The sequence below is a fragment of the Clarias gariepinus genome, chromosome 5, assembly GCF_024256425.1.
Source record: "Clarias gariepinus isolate MV-2021 ecotype Netherlands chromosome 5, CGAR_prim_01v2, whole genome shotgun sequence".
In the NCBI taxonomy this organism is placed as follows: domain Eukaryota; kingdom Metazoa; phylum Chordata; class Actinopteri; order Siluriformes; family Clariidae; genus Clarias; species Clarias gariepinus.
The window spans coordinates 8,964,818-8,981,232 of record NC_071104.1 but is presented as its reverse complement, the minus strand read 5'-3'; positions in this window follow the sequence as shown (position 1 = coordinate 8,981,232).

Sequence of the window (16,415 nt, the reverse complement as noted above, 5' to 3'; positions counted from 1 at the left end):
TGAACAGAGCGCTGCTGATGTTCGAGATGGAAAATTTCATGCCTCGCTAATGTTTTGTTTGCATTGTCTAAGGAATGTGCATGGCTGTGCAAGCCCTTGAAGCATTACACCCACAGCTGGCAAGAGCTATTCTTAAACATCTCCGGTTGAAGTCTGTGCTATTGCATCATATGGGATGGATGGCAAAACTAGAAACAAAATAAAATATTCTCTATTATGGATGAAAAAGTCAGGTCGGAATGGTTTATTCGGTGTGATCATGATGCCTAGCAGTGCATGCTCCAAAAAACAAACAAAATAATAATAATAATAAAATGCAAAATGTATTAATGAAATAGTATTTTCACATGTAGTCCATAAAATGTGCTTTATTTGGGTCTATTGAAGAAGAACCAGAGATTCTACTGGTATACCAGTTCCAGCTCCGATCTTTCCACAATCGCTCTCTCTTACTCCCCTACTTCCAACTGCCTTCCTTCAAAATGCTTTCCGTAAACAAAGTGTGACATGGTGCGTGACGACTCCCGTGGAATTCGATCCATTATCCTGAAATTTTCCAGCCCCCCTCCTCCATTTCTCCATGATGGCCTTTCTACAGCTTGTTACCATCCCCCAGTTTTCCCTGCCTGGCAGGAGACAGACCACTGCATAGCGACAAATTGAACATATGCTTGTCTTGCATCGCGAGGCATCTGATTGGCTAATGGGTGGAAGGTTTCTTCATGCATTCGCAGTCGGATGCTTTAGGGAAAATTAACAAGTGACCTTTGGGAATGTTTCGTCTTAAATGCTTGGAAACTGATTTGAGGTGCGTGAAATAGTTCTTTAAAATTTGCATACAAATCCAGGATATTTTATCAGATCCAAAAATTCTTCATCATAACAGGCCATGAATATTTTGGTTAGGAAGAATTGTACAGTAGATGCTATATGAGGTTGATTTTTATTTCCTCTTTGCTTGGTTCACTATTGAACCAATGTTTCAAAATTATTATTTTAACTCTAAAATGAATCCCCTTCTCCTAAGTGACTCTTTTTGAGTTTGTTACCTAAAACTAAAAGGGATTCTGTTACAAAATCTACAATGCTTTCACAAATAAAAGGTTAATCTAACATGTAGTTATCTAGATTAAAAAGTGATGATGTGCTCTGTAGACATTTCCCACAATCTATTAATTTTACATTTTAAAAACACTACGCAAGCTTTCCAAGTAAGGCAAGTGTCTTTATCTTTGTTTGCCTTGGTGGGAAAAGTGACATTAACCAACAGATGACCGCATCTGTGAGGTCATGTATACAGAATGGAGAAGTTCGTGCTTTCCCATGAGAGTGTTCAGCTGTCCAGTGATAGAGAAAATGAGCCGGCTGGATTCAAGCGTGACAGAGGAACATATGGTTGACTTTTGCATTCCAGGTCGGTAGTTAGAGGAACAGAAGCTGGCCAGTGGGTATTCGAGGAAATAAATAAAGGAGGACTATAAATAAGGTAGCATCTTACATTACTTTTCAACAATTTATCAAAGGTGGATACTGTCAATAGTGTTCTTGAATAAGATTTGAGATACCCCAAGTAAAATATCACTCAAGTGAAAGTCCTACTTAAGCTAAAGTACAAAAGTATTTACCTTTAAGATTTACTTAATGATCAAAAGTACTGAGCTCTTAATAAAAGATATGTAATGCAACATCATGCAGTGAAGTAAAAAGGCCAAGTGTTTGTTGTAAGATATATATAATAGGGTAAAAATAAAGTATATGATAATATACCTACTCAAGTAAAGTACAGATATGTGAATTATGTATGTATAGTAACAAAGTAAATTTACCTATTTACCTTCCACCTCTGCAACTCATAGGTCATTACTGGGTCATTAGGACGGGGTGACCACTATGTAAACGATTAATAAGTCCCCCAACCAAGGGCCATGGGTGAACCGGGAGGTCTACTGTACTTTCTGCTTGGAGCAGGTGACACAGCCTTCAGGTCTGGAGATCACAACGTTTACACTACAGCCTGTGCAAATCTATGGAGGGGAATCTGAAAAGCTAAACATACTTGAGTAAAGTACATGTATAATAACCACAAACGGCAGAATGAGGAGCACTTCAACTCTACTCATCCCTGAAGCATGTGATAAAGCATTTAGGCCAGCACAGACTTTAAATTGCTGCACATATTACTGTACCTCCAACCAGCACTTCATCAGTTCCTGAGGAACCAACTTGATTTGAAATGGGGAACAAGGATCCCACTGTTTAATAATGAGCTCTTACCAGACAACTGGTCACTCTAACTCTCTACCTCTGAAGTAATCACTACTTGGCTTGGTATATACAGTAGAGCATGTGCGAAGCAACTTGGTAGGGATTTACCGACCCCTTTATCATGTCATTGGGTCAAAGATGTCCAGGAAGCCCTCACGAACCTGCTAGGCTAAAGTGCTTTAAAAGGCTGGTCCACACTCACATCAAAGCCTTTTTGCCTCCCACTCTGAATGCTTACTATACCAGATTGCCTCTTGCCCCATTTGGTCAACAGAGAATCTCATCTCCATGGTGGTCCATTTGCTCCCTGACTTAAATGCACAGCCCTAACACTTACACCGGGATTCTGCTTGTTGTCTTTATCTCAACATTCAAGAGTGTTACTTCCTCTTCTATATTTCCTTTGTACCTGTTCAGGGTTCCAAAACCATGAACCAGTCTAGTTTGAGAATTGCACCACAGGCCTAATCAGTCCATAATTATGAGATGACCTCAGGGAGGACACCTGGCAGCATGGCAGGATCACAGTAATATGGAATTCAGCACCAAGAAAAATGATTTCAGATCATTCTTGAAATCACACCGACATCAACAGAGCCACTGTTGAGAGTGTACCCAGCTTTAAGTTCCTTAGTGTCCACCTTAGTAAGAAACCTACCTGGACCCTGGACCCTGAAAAAGTCCAGGATACTGGAGAACTATACCATTAAGAGCACCATTTGGTGATGAAACCACTTAATGACACTCAGCTGTCCACCATTTATAATAAATGCTTTCTCAAGAGGATGAAAGGCATTCTCAAAGACACCTTTTAAGCCTAGTCGTGGACTATTTACCCTTCTCCCATCACGCTGGGGACTACAGGTGCATCGCTGCTGGCGCAATCAGACCGAGAAATTGCTTTTTCCTTTGGCTGTTTCTGTACTTAACAGTTGATCACAGTTCATGAGCTAGTCCACTTCTTCTTCAACATAATGCACCTTTGCACTTCCAATAACTTAAAATCCTAAACACTTATTACATTTCATTGCCCCTGTACACATCAACCAAATTAGGATCTTGTGGTACATGGACGTTTGTTTCTGAGCAGTACAGCTCCACTACACTGTATGCTTGTTATTCCCACATATACTGTAGATCTTTTAAAGTAAGTCTGAACACCACCATGGCTTATCTTCTGAGGTTTTCTGGAACAGAGTTGCATCATGCAAAATGTATCAATCTTGCAGGAGTGCAATTTACATTGTCATCCTTTTGTGTTTTAGGCTACAGCATATCTGTGTCATGCATGAAATTTATCCTATGATCAAAAAACTCACTGAAATAATTAAAAATATATAGTTTTAATTATTTGTCACCTATACATTACTGCACAATAAAATTCTTTCTTCGCATATCCCAGCTAGGGTCAGAGTGCAGGGTCAGCCATAGGTTTAAGGGTCTTGCTCAAGGGTTCAAATGTCAACCTGATGGAGCTGGGGCTCAAACCGCTAACCTTCTGATCAGCAATTCAGTGTTTTAGCCTTTTAAGCTACCACTGCCCCATTACTTTTTTTTCTCATATCCCACTTAGGCTGGAGCAGGTATGGATAAGGACCTTGCTCAAGGGCTCAACACAGGCACCTTGCTGGTTTACCATCCGATCAGTAACCCACAGCCTTAACCATTAAAGCCACCACTGCCCCAACAATATGATGAAACCTTGAGAGGAACCAGACTTAACATGGAACCCATCCTCATGTGGGTGATATCACATACAGTAGCAGGGACTGATCTGCAGCCATACTGTGTTGGGTGGCTGGAAGTTTACTCTGAATGCAACATGGTACAAGTTCACATTTTAACATAATGCAGCAAGTGCATGAATTCACAGAATTCCTTAAACAGTTTAGGTTAGTGAATCCTATTTCCTCTTATTAAAGCCTGGACTTGACAGTTATTGTTTGTTATAGAGTATCCTCCAGTAGTACTACTGCATAGAAAAACTCCATTTGCATAGGAGATACATAACGCAGAAAAACAGATGTAAAAACTACAGCTCTTAAAGCCACTCCCAACAGACGTCAAGTCAAGTCAAGTGGCTTTTATTGCCATTTCAGTCATAGCAATCATACACCAGGAACAATACACGGTAAAATGAAACAATGGTCACCCAGGACCATGCTCCTATAACAAAACTATAACACAGGATCACATAAGCAGCACCCGTGCATGTGTGTGTAAATTGTGTACGATTCTACTACAAACACAAGAAACAATGTGCAGAGTAAAGAACAGGGGTGCAAAGAAAACATATACAATTATATCTAATAAATATAATACAAACTATGAATTTTAGTATATTGTTTACTAAGCGTAAACATATCATGTGTATTACAAATCAATTACAACATCTTATTCAGTGTTTAGCAGCCAAGAGAGTGAAAAAAGTCCATAACTTGCAAATGTGCTTCTAAACACAATACAGCTGTTAAAGACCATCATTGTCTGCACTTTCTGATGCATGTATACAGAACATTTCAGTCTAAGATGACTTTTTTATTTTGAGTGATGGATGGATGTCCTAGTTACTTTGGGTGAAGATAAGCAACCAATTTAAGGGAGCCTGTCCGTCAAAACCTGAGGAAGCTGCTGTACTACTGTAGACGTTCTGGTGTACGGAGTTATTTTAGGAAACTGCGCACTATGGAGAAGATGAGGAGAACACTCTGTGCTGTGTAGCATACAGTATACTACTGTTTTATTTACAAACTCCTATAGCAGCTACATACAACTGCTGGATGAACTTGGACGGCACGGAGGATTCCAAACCCAGCATAATGTTCCTGTCAAGTCTTCAGATTTACCCAGATCTTGATTGAGAGATTTTTGTTTTAGGAAAAGTATATTCATTTACACCTAAAATATTTATAACCAAATTGTAACAGGAAAGGGTCAGACATCTTTTAGCAGGAATATATATTATATGTATCACATACTGTACAATATATGGAACCAAACATGCTATTTAATCTAATGCAGCTGTGGGTAAACAGATTTCTATGAAATCAGATCTGTGATACAATCCAGATGTGGATTTGTGGGCTTGGAAGTTTTAGTTATAGTGAAAATGAGCTAAAAGACGTCTTCATGATATATTGCAACACTATTATTTTATTTGTCTGAAAGCAAGGAGAAACTTAATAGCTCTGACGGTCTCACAGGAATTAGGTTGCCTAGTTTGCCTGCTTTGACCTAAAGAATTTCAACACGAGCCATGTGCTGGAAGCGATGTAGAGAGGTTACATGAAACGGAAAGGGAGACAAGCTGACTTTTGGGTTCAGTGAACTGCTCTAGAAACATTTACAAACTGATAAGCGAGGAGGCATGACTAAAACCCGTTGGATTACAGGATAATCAGCATTAAGTGAAATCTAAAGCATTATTCAAAACTACAAATAGTATACTTAGAGTCTGTTATCATATTGTAACAATGTGGAAAAAAAATTGAAATAGTGATCATACAATAAAAAAAATAAAAATAAAAATCTACCCTGAATAACATATTAAATTCCTATTAATGCTGATAGAAGCACCAGTGAGATAAAGTCCTTACTGCAGAGTGATGGCAGTCTAGCTCTCTCACCTCTTCAATGCCATCACACCCATCATTTCATACTGTAGGTGACTGTTTAATCAAGCCAGGTTTCAAACCCCTCCAATCAGAGAGTGCACTGTCTTGAAAATCAAGAGATACCTAGTCTCCAGCTTGCGGAAGAGGTGCATCTGTCTGTGGGATCTGGTCACGCACTAACACCACTTGCACATTACAGGAACCTGGCTGAGAGATATTCCATATGTGACTTCGCTCCATGCCATTTCTACATGTTAAAGGAGTTCCTGGGAGGCCAGCGTTTCAGTCTGATCATGAAGAAGGACTTTCTACCTTAAGGGTATTCAAGCACGAGGGAAACACTAAGAAAAGTGCATTATATAGAAAAATAAAAGGATTTTTTTACTCTTACAACTACAGTACGTTCTGTACAAACCAATTTACCTGAATGGCCCTCGCTGCTACACTAGCAACAGCCTCTTGGGACATCAGTGCAAACAAATTTTAACTCATGTCAAGTATTAACCAGACTTCTTATTTGTACTATTCCTTATGTATCATTTAAAATATAATAAAATAGTAAAATCATGTTTTGATTATCTCTTTGTAGTGAGTCATGGAAGCAACACAAACACACACACAAACACATTTATCAAAGATAATTAAAAAAAACCTTAAAGACAATACAAAATCTTTATGTAACTTATCTTCACATAGTCTAGGGATGCACCATATAAGGTCCAGGCAGCAATCAAGTTTATCTACATACTGTATCTCTTTCTTCTTGTACACAAACCAATAACGTGTCTCTTGAGTGCCATAGCATTATCTCTCTGTTTTATTTTCTTTTGAATATACTGAAGTGCATTATGGCTCTCATATGCAACAAAAACAGGGTCAGTGATGGTTCACAGGCTTCTAAAGGAAATATATACAACCATCAGCCAGAAGGAACATTATGACCACTGACAAATGAAATGAATGACATTGATTATCAACTATTTACTAATATACAGTATACTGTGTACTAATCTGGATACAGGATCATGGGCACCCAAGGTTCCCACATGCCCAAGGGGGGACCAAAAGGTCAGCTCGTCCGAAGGCCACCAAAACATCCAGCAGGTAAAAAGCACAAAGAACTCAAGCTTCCCAGATCCCAATGCAATCAAGCACTCATGGGGTACCCCAGACAAACAAGTCAATCCATTGAGGTTCCACTCCACAACCCACAGCACTCAAAGGATCTGCTACCAAAATCCTGGTGTCAGAAACGACAGCCCTGTGGAGGCACAGCCCTGAGGAGACAGAGCCGCCCTGGTGGAACAAAGGGAACCCAAAAACCTAGGTGGTTTTAATGTTATGGCTGTTTGACATATAATGATTTTCAACAAAAATATTTAGTTAAAGCTGACAATAATTTGTCAAAAATAGATCAAGTCTATCTTGTTTTGCTGTCAAACTGTTTATATGTAATGTGTATCAGGTTTGAGGTTTTTGAGGAAAATGTCTATTCTAACAAATGCCTAATGTTGATACGCTCATGAATTTTTTATTCACATATCATAAGCCACATTGAAATATATTTTGGATGAGACAGAGTGAAGAAAATGAAGGAACCATATTCCAAGGAATGGAAGAAGTTTTAGACGTGGGGATAAGAAGTAGTTCTGCACGTGAAAGTTACATTTGCATTTCTTTGAAGTCAGTCACTGCTGGCACAGCTCATGGTAGCACCTTCAAAAGAGATATTTTTACCCTCCCCGAGAACATGTGGAGCTCAGACTGGGAAGCAGAAAATGGGAGATTTTTAAAAATGTCACTCTAATTTCCCATGAGCTTTGGGGCTTCCCTCATCTGCTGCGCTCCGAAACTTTGAAACCTTCCACCCTCTTTAGAGGCAAAGAGAAAATGGCAAAGTATTCATGTACCCTTTTCATGTGGTTTCATTCTCGTTATTTTAGAATTTTTGGCAGTACAATTGTGACTCAATTCTTATCAACCTCGCAAATGGAGTTTTATTTTTGATATTGCAGCTATTCTGAACCATTAACTATATGGAGTAATTTGATTCTTTTTATAGTCTGCTTTTTCACAGCACTCGCTACACCTCGGATCTGCACCAGCTTGGGGTTCACGATGTGTGTCATGAAGTGCAGAGAGAGAATGCAGACTCAGGGCTGAGTTTTATTCATTAAAGTAAAAGAGTGGTGACAAACCAAAAGAAAAAGGCAGTAATCATGAACCATAAACAAGCAGAGGGTCAGATGATCAGCAGACAGACAAACACGAAGGGAGGGAGAATCAGACTAAATAAATAAGCCAAGGTCAAACCCAGAGAAACAGGCACCCACTGCAGAAAAAAGACCCAAATACTGTATCTTGTGTGTAGTTAAATAAATCCAGTATTACAAATAGACCAAATATTAGATGTTTGAACCTATTTAATAGTTTCAAGGCAGCCCGAGAAGTAGTGGTTAGCACTGACGCCTTGCACCTCCAAGGTTGGGGTTCGATTCTCACCTCAGGGTCTGTGTGCATGGAGTTTTCCCCATGTCTGGTGGATCTTCTCTGGGTTATTCGTTTTCTTTCACAGTCCACAGACATGCAGATTAGGCTAAGTGCGTTCCCAAAATGTTGACCAATAGGTCCAACACTTCCAACCCAGTCGTAAAAATGGGAATAAATACGATGGTCACCATTGGCCTCCATATTTCCTAGTTCCTAGATGGATGGATGGACTTGAATGTCGAGCTTAAAATTGTATTGCCAGAATTATGATGCTCGAAATTAGCTGATAATAAATAAGAATGCTATTTTCATACAATAAATACATAAAATAGATAATTTTATTGCTGAAATTTCTTGTAAATGAAGGTGTCAAATAAATTGACATTTACAGAAGAGTTTAAGCACAGTACAGTGATAAGACAGTAATTTAAACATTTTAACAAGAAGCCTTACATTCTTCATAGTGTTCCAGTGAACTTTGTGTACTTGGAACAAAACTTGTGGAACACTTGATCCTAGAAAATTAATGGGTAACTTGTCGCCAACTTGTGGAAGAGAACTTGTCGGAATTGGACAAGTTACCAAGTAACTCAAGTCAAGTCAGTTACCAACACCATAGTCCAGTTACGGCTGTACTGTATCCAAGCATTAGTGAAACACTGTTATAAGTGCATTAGTGTAGCAGGGGATTATATAAAGAAATATAGGGAGTTTTTACTGATTGAAATTGAAATAGATTAATATGACAAGAAAACTTACATTTTGTTTACAGTAGTCTTTGAATACTACATAGACTTTTCTTTAGTTATTTAAATTTATCTTTATATAACTAAAATGTCAGTAAATAGATTTTGAGATTGCAAAACAGATATTTATGATCAGATGATATGAATCCTAGGCTTTTGTTCTTGGCTTTTGTTCTTTAACTTCCCTTAAATCTGAACTATTCAGTTTTTAAATGGATTAAAACAAAAACAACAACAAAGATCTAATAACTTTCTGATTTGGCCTTAAACAGTTTAAAAACACCACTACCTTAATCCTCTAGATTACACTTTTTCCTCCAAAGAAAACTTTGTATTTTTTTTTTATTCACAAAACCACAGAGACAAGCACATCCATCTCATCTTTATAAAAATAAATGCATTTAATACCTTTTCAATTGACTTCCTTTATTGTATTCACTGTTGCAGCATCTGCAATTATAAGGGTGTGTTCCTGGATTTTTACGGTTGTCTCCAGTGACTGAAACTGATTTATTACTTGAATCAGATGCATATTTGCTCACGGACTTCTTGTTTTTAAGCAACTTTGATAAATAATTGCAAATAAGTTTGCATAGTAAAGATGTAGGTTTTTTTGTTTTTTTTTTAAAATTCTAAACAAAAAACAAATTACTAGATCAGTTACCAAATATTTTTGTATCAAGCGATAAATTAACATTTTTCTATCCATCCCTTCATTCGAGGCACTAAACTGTATCTTACTGAGTAATCGCCAACCACTGCCCATAGTGCAGTCCAGGTGATTTATATTTGATTCCAATCATCCAGGACTTGGTATTATAGATTTAAAAGCAGGAGAGAAGGCACGGTGTGACCGACCTATATAGATTAACCTTTCTGGCCTACAGGATCCTGAGGGGTCATGCTGTGGGGGTCATCTTTGGGGGGGTGGGGTGTTGGTGGGGGCAGCTCCGTTTTAAGCACAAAATTATCTCATGGAACAATAACAAGCATTACAAACCTTTTACCAATTATAACCTGTAGAACACAAATAATCATTGTTCAAGGTCCAATAAACATTGATGTCTCATTAATCCTTTCTTTTTTTCAAACAGTAAACAGATGCATGAAATCAAAAGGTAACACTTGGGGCTGCTGTATTTTCATCACCAGAAGCAGATTGCTTTTAAGAGCTATATTTAGACATTGCGTGTTTCTTTAATTAAATAAAACTGTACAGCTGTTAAATGACTCATCCATCATCTGATCAAGCAAAAAAAAAAAAAAAAAAAAAAGCATGCATGCACAGCCCTCATCATAAACCTGTTCTGTGATGCACCGAAAATTGTATAAATCCAGTTAGGAAATATAAATAAAATGGTGAATGCAACATGCAACAAGAAAACAGCTCACTGATTAAGAAGTTTAACAAGACAATTAAATCTGCTCTTCTGTAACTTCAGCTGTAATATGGTTATATAATACTGTATTCATTATATGTGTGACCTTAATGAATACTAGACTGACATTTACTCCTGTGAGGGACTTTGACTCTGACTGCATAGTAATTAGTACTGCTGTATATATAGAGTGGATATGTATGTGTGTGTGTGTGGGAGTAAGTATGTGTGTAATGGCTTAACTCTAATTAATCTGGACGTCAACTACCAAAATGACAAGGAATTCATTAGGTGCATTTAAAAGAGCTCTAATACTCTACTAATAATGGGAATAATAGACTAATTGAAAAATGCATCATGTAAAACATCTTGATCGGAACAGTCTGACCCAATCCTGACCTGGACAGAATAAATTTGCAATAGGAATAAGGGATAATCCGTTCAATAGGTGAATATTAGCCATGTGATCTGTTCGTTTCTCTTCTTGTGGGTATAAATCTATTCTTTTTGAGCATTTGACCCACATCGTTCGCCCAGTGCTTGGTGGGTTTCCTTCGGGTACTCCGGTTTCCTCCGACAACGATATGCAGATTCCGCTAATTAGCGTTCACAAATTGAGTGAGTGAGCATGTGTGTGTACTGTATGTGTATGTGCCCTGCAATGGATTGGCTCCTCGCCTCATGCCCTAAGTCTCCTGGGATAGGCTCCAGGCCCCACTTGACCCTGCATACGAGATAAAGCAGGATAGATGATGATTGAGTGAGAAATTTTGCTTCCATTCCAAATCAGTAAACTCTCTGAGAACTCTCTCTTGAGTTCTTACTTTCATTCACTGGGTCTTAGGCAAAGAAAAAAGCACTGATTGGCTCACTATTTTATACAGTACGCATTAAAGCATCTTTCTAATCCTACATGAGACTGAATTCTTGTAACAGTAACATCAGAGCACAGAAGGAGGAATTTAGTGAAAAATATGGGAAGCCCAACCACAGGGAGCACTGACCTTCAGAAGTCCTTCAACAAGCTCAACCCCCAATAATGTCGAAACAATTTGGCAACTTGTGCATGATGATCATCTGAGAACAATCCGCAACACTGCTGCTGTAGTCAGTGTGTCACACAGAACAGTCCCAGTTCATCCCCAGGTTGCTGACCCAGGAGCAGAAGGAACATCAAAGTCTGCCAAGAACTCCTCCAGTGTGCCATGGATCATCCATCCTTCATGTTGAGGATAATTACCGGTGACAAAACTTGGGCATATGGGTACAATCCCAAAGTGAAGCAACAGTCTTCACAGTGGAAAAGCTCATCACCTCCAAGACTGAAAAAGGCGAGGCAGGTCCGCAGCTCGACCAAGTGCATGCTCATCATCTTTCTCGACATCCACGGCATTGTGCATTGAGATTTCATCTTCAGACTGTAGAATTTTTCTGCCAGGTTTTAAGGCATCAAGGGGAGCAGGATATACTGTATGGAGAAACCAACCAGATCTGTGGTGTGTGAATCTTGCATGTATTATACGATATGTACATGTAAGTGAAGAAATTGGTTTCATTTGGAATAAGTGGAGATTTCTATATGCCTGTTAAATTGCAAAAACAAATGACAGAGCAGACAGTTTTGGCTTCTTAGATCCCAGTTGAGGTGAATTCCACCCATTTCATGGAATTACACCTCTGGAAATATCACACCTCTGTGGGGCAGACCGCTGTGTTTGAGGTGGAACAGTAAACAATGCACCATGTTCTCAGCAGCCACTGATGTTATCAAGCTCCATTGTTTCAGCTGCACAAAGGAAAACTATTGACTGTATATTTTAAGAAATGTCTCAGGATGCCCCAGTATTTCCAATAAAGTCAGTCCTGGAAATGTGCCCTGATCTGGAACTCAAGTGTTTTCCTATCCTGGTGGCACAAACATGGTCAACATTCTTTTTCCACCTCGATCAACTGTTGCAGTTTGTGAAAGTTTAATTCCTAGAAATAATTAATCAGCGGACAAGACAAGGGCATCTAGAGGAAGTCTGCTGCGGCACTGAAAGCGGCGATTATTTACTGCCTCCTGCGGCTCCGTGCCAAGACCTGTCCAGGTGCCAAGGACAGGTGATGCAATGTTTTTACTAGGCACTGGCAATGATGTTGGAGCCTCCTTATCAGACTGTACCACTCGTGAGGCCACCAGTGTCTTTGCCACAGGGCTTAATCTTATCTCTAGTGCTCCTGCATCGCTCCCACTCCAATCAGTTTGTGTGTTCTTTATCAGTGTGTAGCTTCAGTGCACCACTGTATGCACATAAGAGATGTGTGGGATTGTAAAGTAGGCTAGCTATTTGCTTGGGGAAATGTACTGAAGAGATGAGGGGTCAGGACCTCAGCAAAGGGTCATCTGATTTACAAACAGGGTTGTGAGGAGAATCTCCCCTTTTGTGATTTATTCATTTATTTAACAAATTAACGAAAACAGATCCGATGTGCTAATATTTTAAAATGTTACTTTGTCTTTTTGTCTCTTCTGATAGCAATACTAGCAAAGTTGAGCTAAAACAATGGATAAATCTCCCCCATTATATACACCCATCAGCCCCTACCAGGAGAACTGACCAGCCTGTTCTCACAGAAAAGCCAATGCAGCACAATCTGCTGAAAAAAGTTAATGTTGCCTAGGGTAAAAAGGTGCAAAACACCCAGCGAATCACAATCTGCAGTCTAGCGGGAAAAAAAAGTTGTTTATCAAGGTTGTTTATCCAGCGTTCAAATTCCTCAGATCACAATCTGATGGAGCACCCAATGGATGCACAAGACTGCCCTGATGCAAATCACGGAGGCCCCACCTACTGTATCAACCCACAGCATCCAAACCATCCACTGCTAACACCCCGGTACCAGACACCGTAGCACACCCCCAAAGGTCTTGTGGAGTCATGTCCTAGGGGCCAGAGCGGCACAAGGGGATCCTACAGAATACTGGACTTTGAGTTTTGGGTTTAAATGTTATGCCTGATTGGTAAATACATAAAATAAACGTCTAGAAAAAGCTCAATAATTATAGAAAAATTGTAGTGTTGGATAGACTTTTTACAGTTTTATAAGTATATTACAGTAGCTTGTACGTTTTACTGAGCATCCTGGAAGATCTCACAGTTGTTTATGGCATGTTGTCTTACTTGCTTCCATTTAGTTCTATGTAAAAAATAATAATAAAACTTTCATTATGTTATTCATTTATTCATTTACTTATCTGGTCTGTTATGTACAGTAATATGCTTTTTTCTTTTCAGGCATGCAATTTTTTTTTTTGGGCGGGGTGTAACATTTATTTCTGTATTTGCAATATTTTATGTTTTATCTGTACTTAATAATGCAGATGAGACAAACATCCAAAAAAAAAAAAAAAAAAAAAACCAAAAGAAAATAGAGTCTTAAAACTAGTCTTAAATCATATTGGCCTACTGTACATATGAACTACATATTAAGCACTGATAATGAATTGCCAAATTTTCTTTTGCAAAATTGTTTTTTTAAATTGAAATAAAATTAAATAAAGGAACCTTTAACTTACTGAAAGCTCTGCTTAATATAACCTTATTCTTTTCCTTCTGGATTTTCCATTTCTAAAGTTTGGAATGTAAGGTCAGAGTTTTAGATTTGTGACACGGCTCATCGATGTGTTCAAAATCCCCTTGCATAAACTCTCTGAAGATTTTATAGCTTGTGTTGGAAACCTGCTGGCCAGTTCTGATTATGTTGCACAACGAGTGTGTGAATAATGTCACTGCCAGATGTACTAAGCTCCTCCAAGGTTTTCACTTCATTGCACAGTTGCATTGTGGACGACAACTTCTTTCACTCCACCAACTCCTCTGCACTTTATTCTGAGAAATAGTTACGCGTGGAATTTGGAGATATTTGGAGAAGTCTGGTTACCAATATATTAGAAAGGTCTCTCAGTACGCCAGAGCCATGCTCAGACCTCCTGCTTCATGTCTGAGATGCTGGCCTCCCAGGAGCTCCTTTAATGGCCCAAACAGGTAAAAACGGCTTGGATTGAGGTCAGGACTGGAAAGGTGAGGGTAATGAATTATGCGCATGTAAGAATGACCAGTCTATTTAAATTAAAATACAATCAATTAATTACTATATAAGTAATGTTGAACTTGATTAGGAGACATTAATCTATATTATAATTGAATAATATAAGTCATTTGTCAAACTTAAATGCTGATTATTATATGAAGTGACTGGCCTATTACACCGATACATGCATCTCTTCCACAAGTTAGCCACAAGTTGATTTTCAAGGATCAGGCGTCCACCCTTTGAATGTCCTGTTTTGACTTAAACGCCCCTAATAAGTTTCAAAACTGTAGCATTATACTTTTTAGGAATGTACTTCCTGTGCAGGGAACAAGTACTATATTAAAGGAAAAACATCAGAGAATATTTTTTATAATGTTTACTATATAAAACATCATCATGTGAGCTTGTCCCATGACCTCCATTGTGCCAGAGTCGACCCTCTTGATTCACCTTCCTGTCAGAGTCCATCTGATCCACTGCAGCTCTTACATAACCATACAGTTAAACCACATCCATCTGTTTCCTAGGAAAAAATTTACTGGCTAAGCTGAGTCTTTTGTTTCTGGCTCATTAAATGGTAAGATTTTAATAAATTTTTGTTCGCAAGATTTGGTCAAATTGCGGAGCATCTAGACCTTATAGTGCACTGATAAAGTGAGCAGTTCCATATAGTACCTGCAATAAACCAGTGCATTTCTCCACAAACCGCAGCTGAGTCGTGCTCATTACTGAGAAAACCATTGATCCGTAAGACTTTGAAAAATGAGGAAGAACCACTGATTTACACCAACAAAGCATTTAACTACAAAAAGATGTATAGCTTTGACTATGTCCTCCAGGCTTATGATTAATTTCAGAGCCGACTTTCTAAGGGAGAAAAAACACTTTTTCAGGACTCCATAATTCATCAAAAAGCAAATATGCTTCAATAAGAATCGAACGCTTTAAGTTTTAAGTTTCTTTGTGTCTGGTTGTCTCGATGCAGCCACCAGAGAGAGTAAAATGAATAAATTCTACAATATATTGTTGAGATTTGGCCTTGTCTAAAGAAATATGGTGCGAAAGGCAAGGGATGTCGCAACATCTTTGTATGGAGTGGAGTAAAAAAAAAATATATATATAAATATCACTTGTATAGAAATGCCGTGTTTTGTGTAAAATTGTCTAATCAGTGCTGTTGTACTCTATGTACAGTATGCACTCTTCTTCTGCAATGGAAAGGCTTTCCATAATGCCATGCATATTTACCGGAACTGTAGTGATGCACTGATTTTGATTATACATTGTGTGGTTGATTGCCTGCTCCTTTATTCCTGCCCAGCTCCTACAGTAGAATGCCTCAAGGTTGAGAAAATCATTCGTGCTCCTTTTTCCTTTTATTTTTTTCTTTCCCCTGTATGTTGCCTTCAGGTTTGACCTCCAGGTCCTGGTCTCCCTCGGCCCATCTGCTCCCCTGCTATGCCAGCCGTGGCCATTTTCCAGACTGTTACCAGGCAAAACCTTGGCACCCTGTCCTTGGTTTGTCCCCCCCCACTGTTTTGGCATCTCGACTCACTGTTTCTCATTTGGATTAGTGACATTTGTCATGAATGGTGCTAGCAAGAATGCGGAAGGCGATGCGTTATGTGTATATATGAGTGATGTCGGGCTATTTAGAATAATGATGTCCTTAATTGTGCACCTGAAACATCAATAAATCATTAAATGAAAATGCAATAAATTAACTGCTGCATCAGTAATCTTTAAATTATATAATTAGGAGACATTCAACCAGATCATAATTAATGATACAAGTCATTTGCCAAGCTTAAATGCTGTTTATCATATGAAGTGTCCAGCACTCC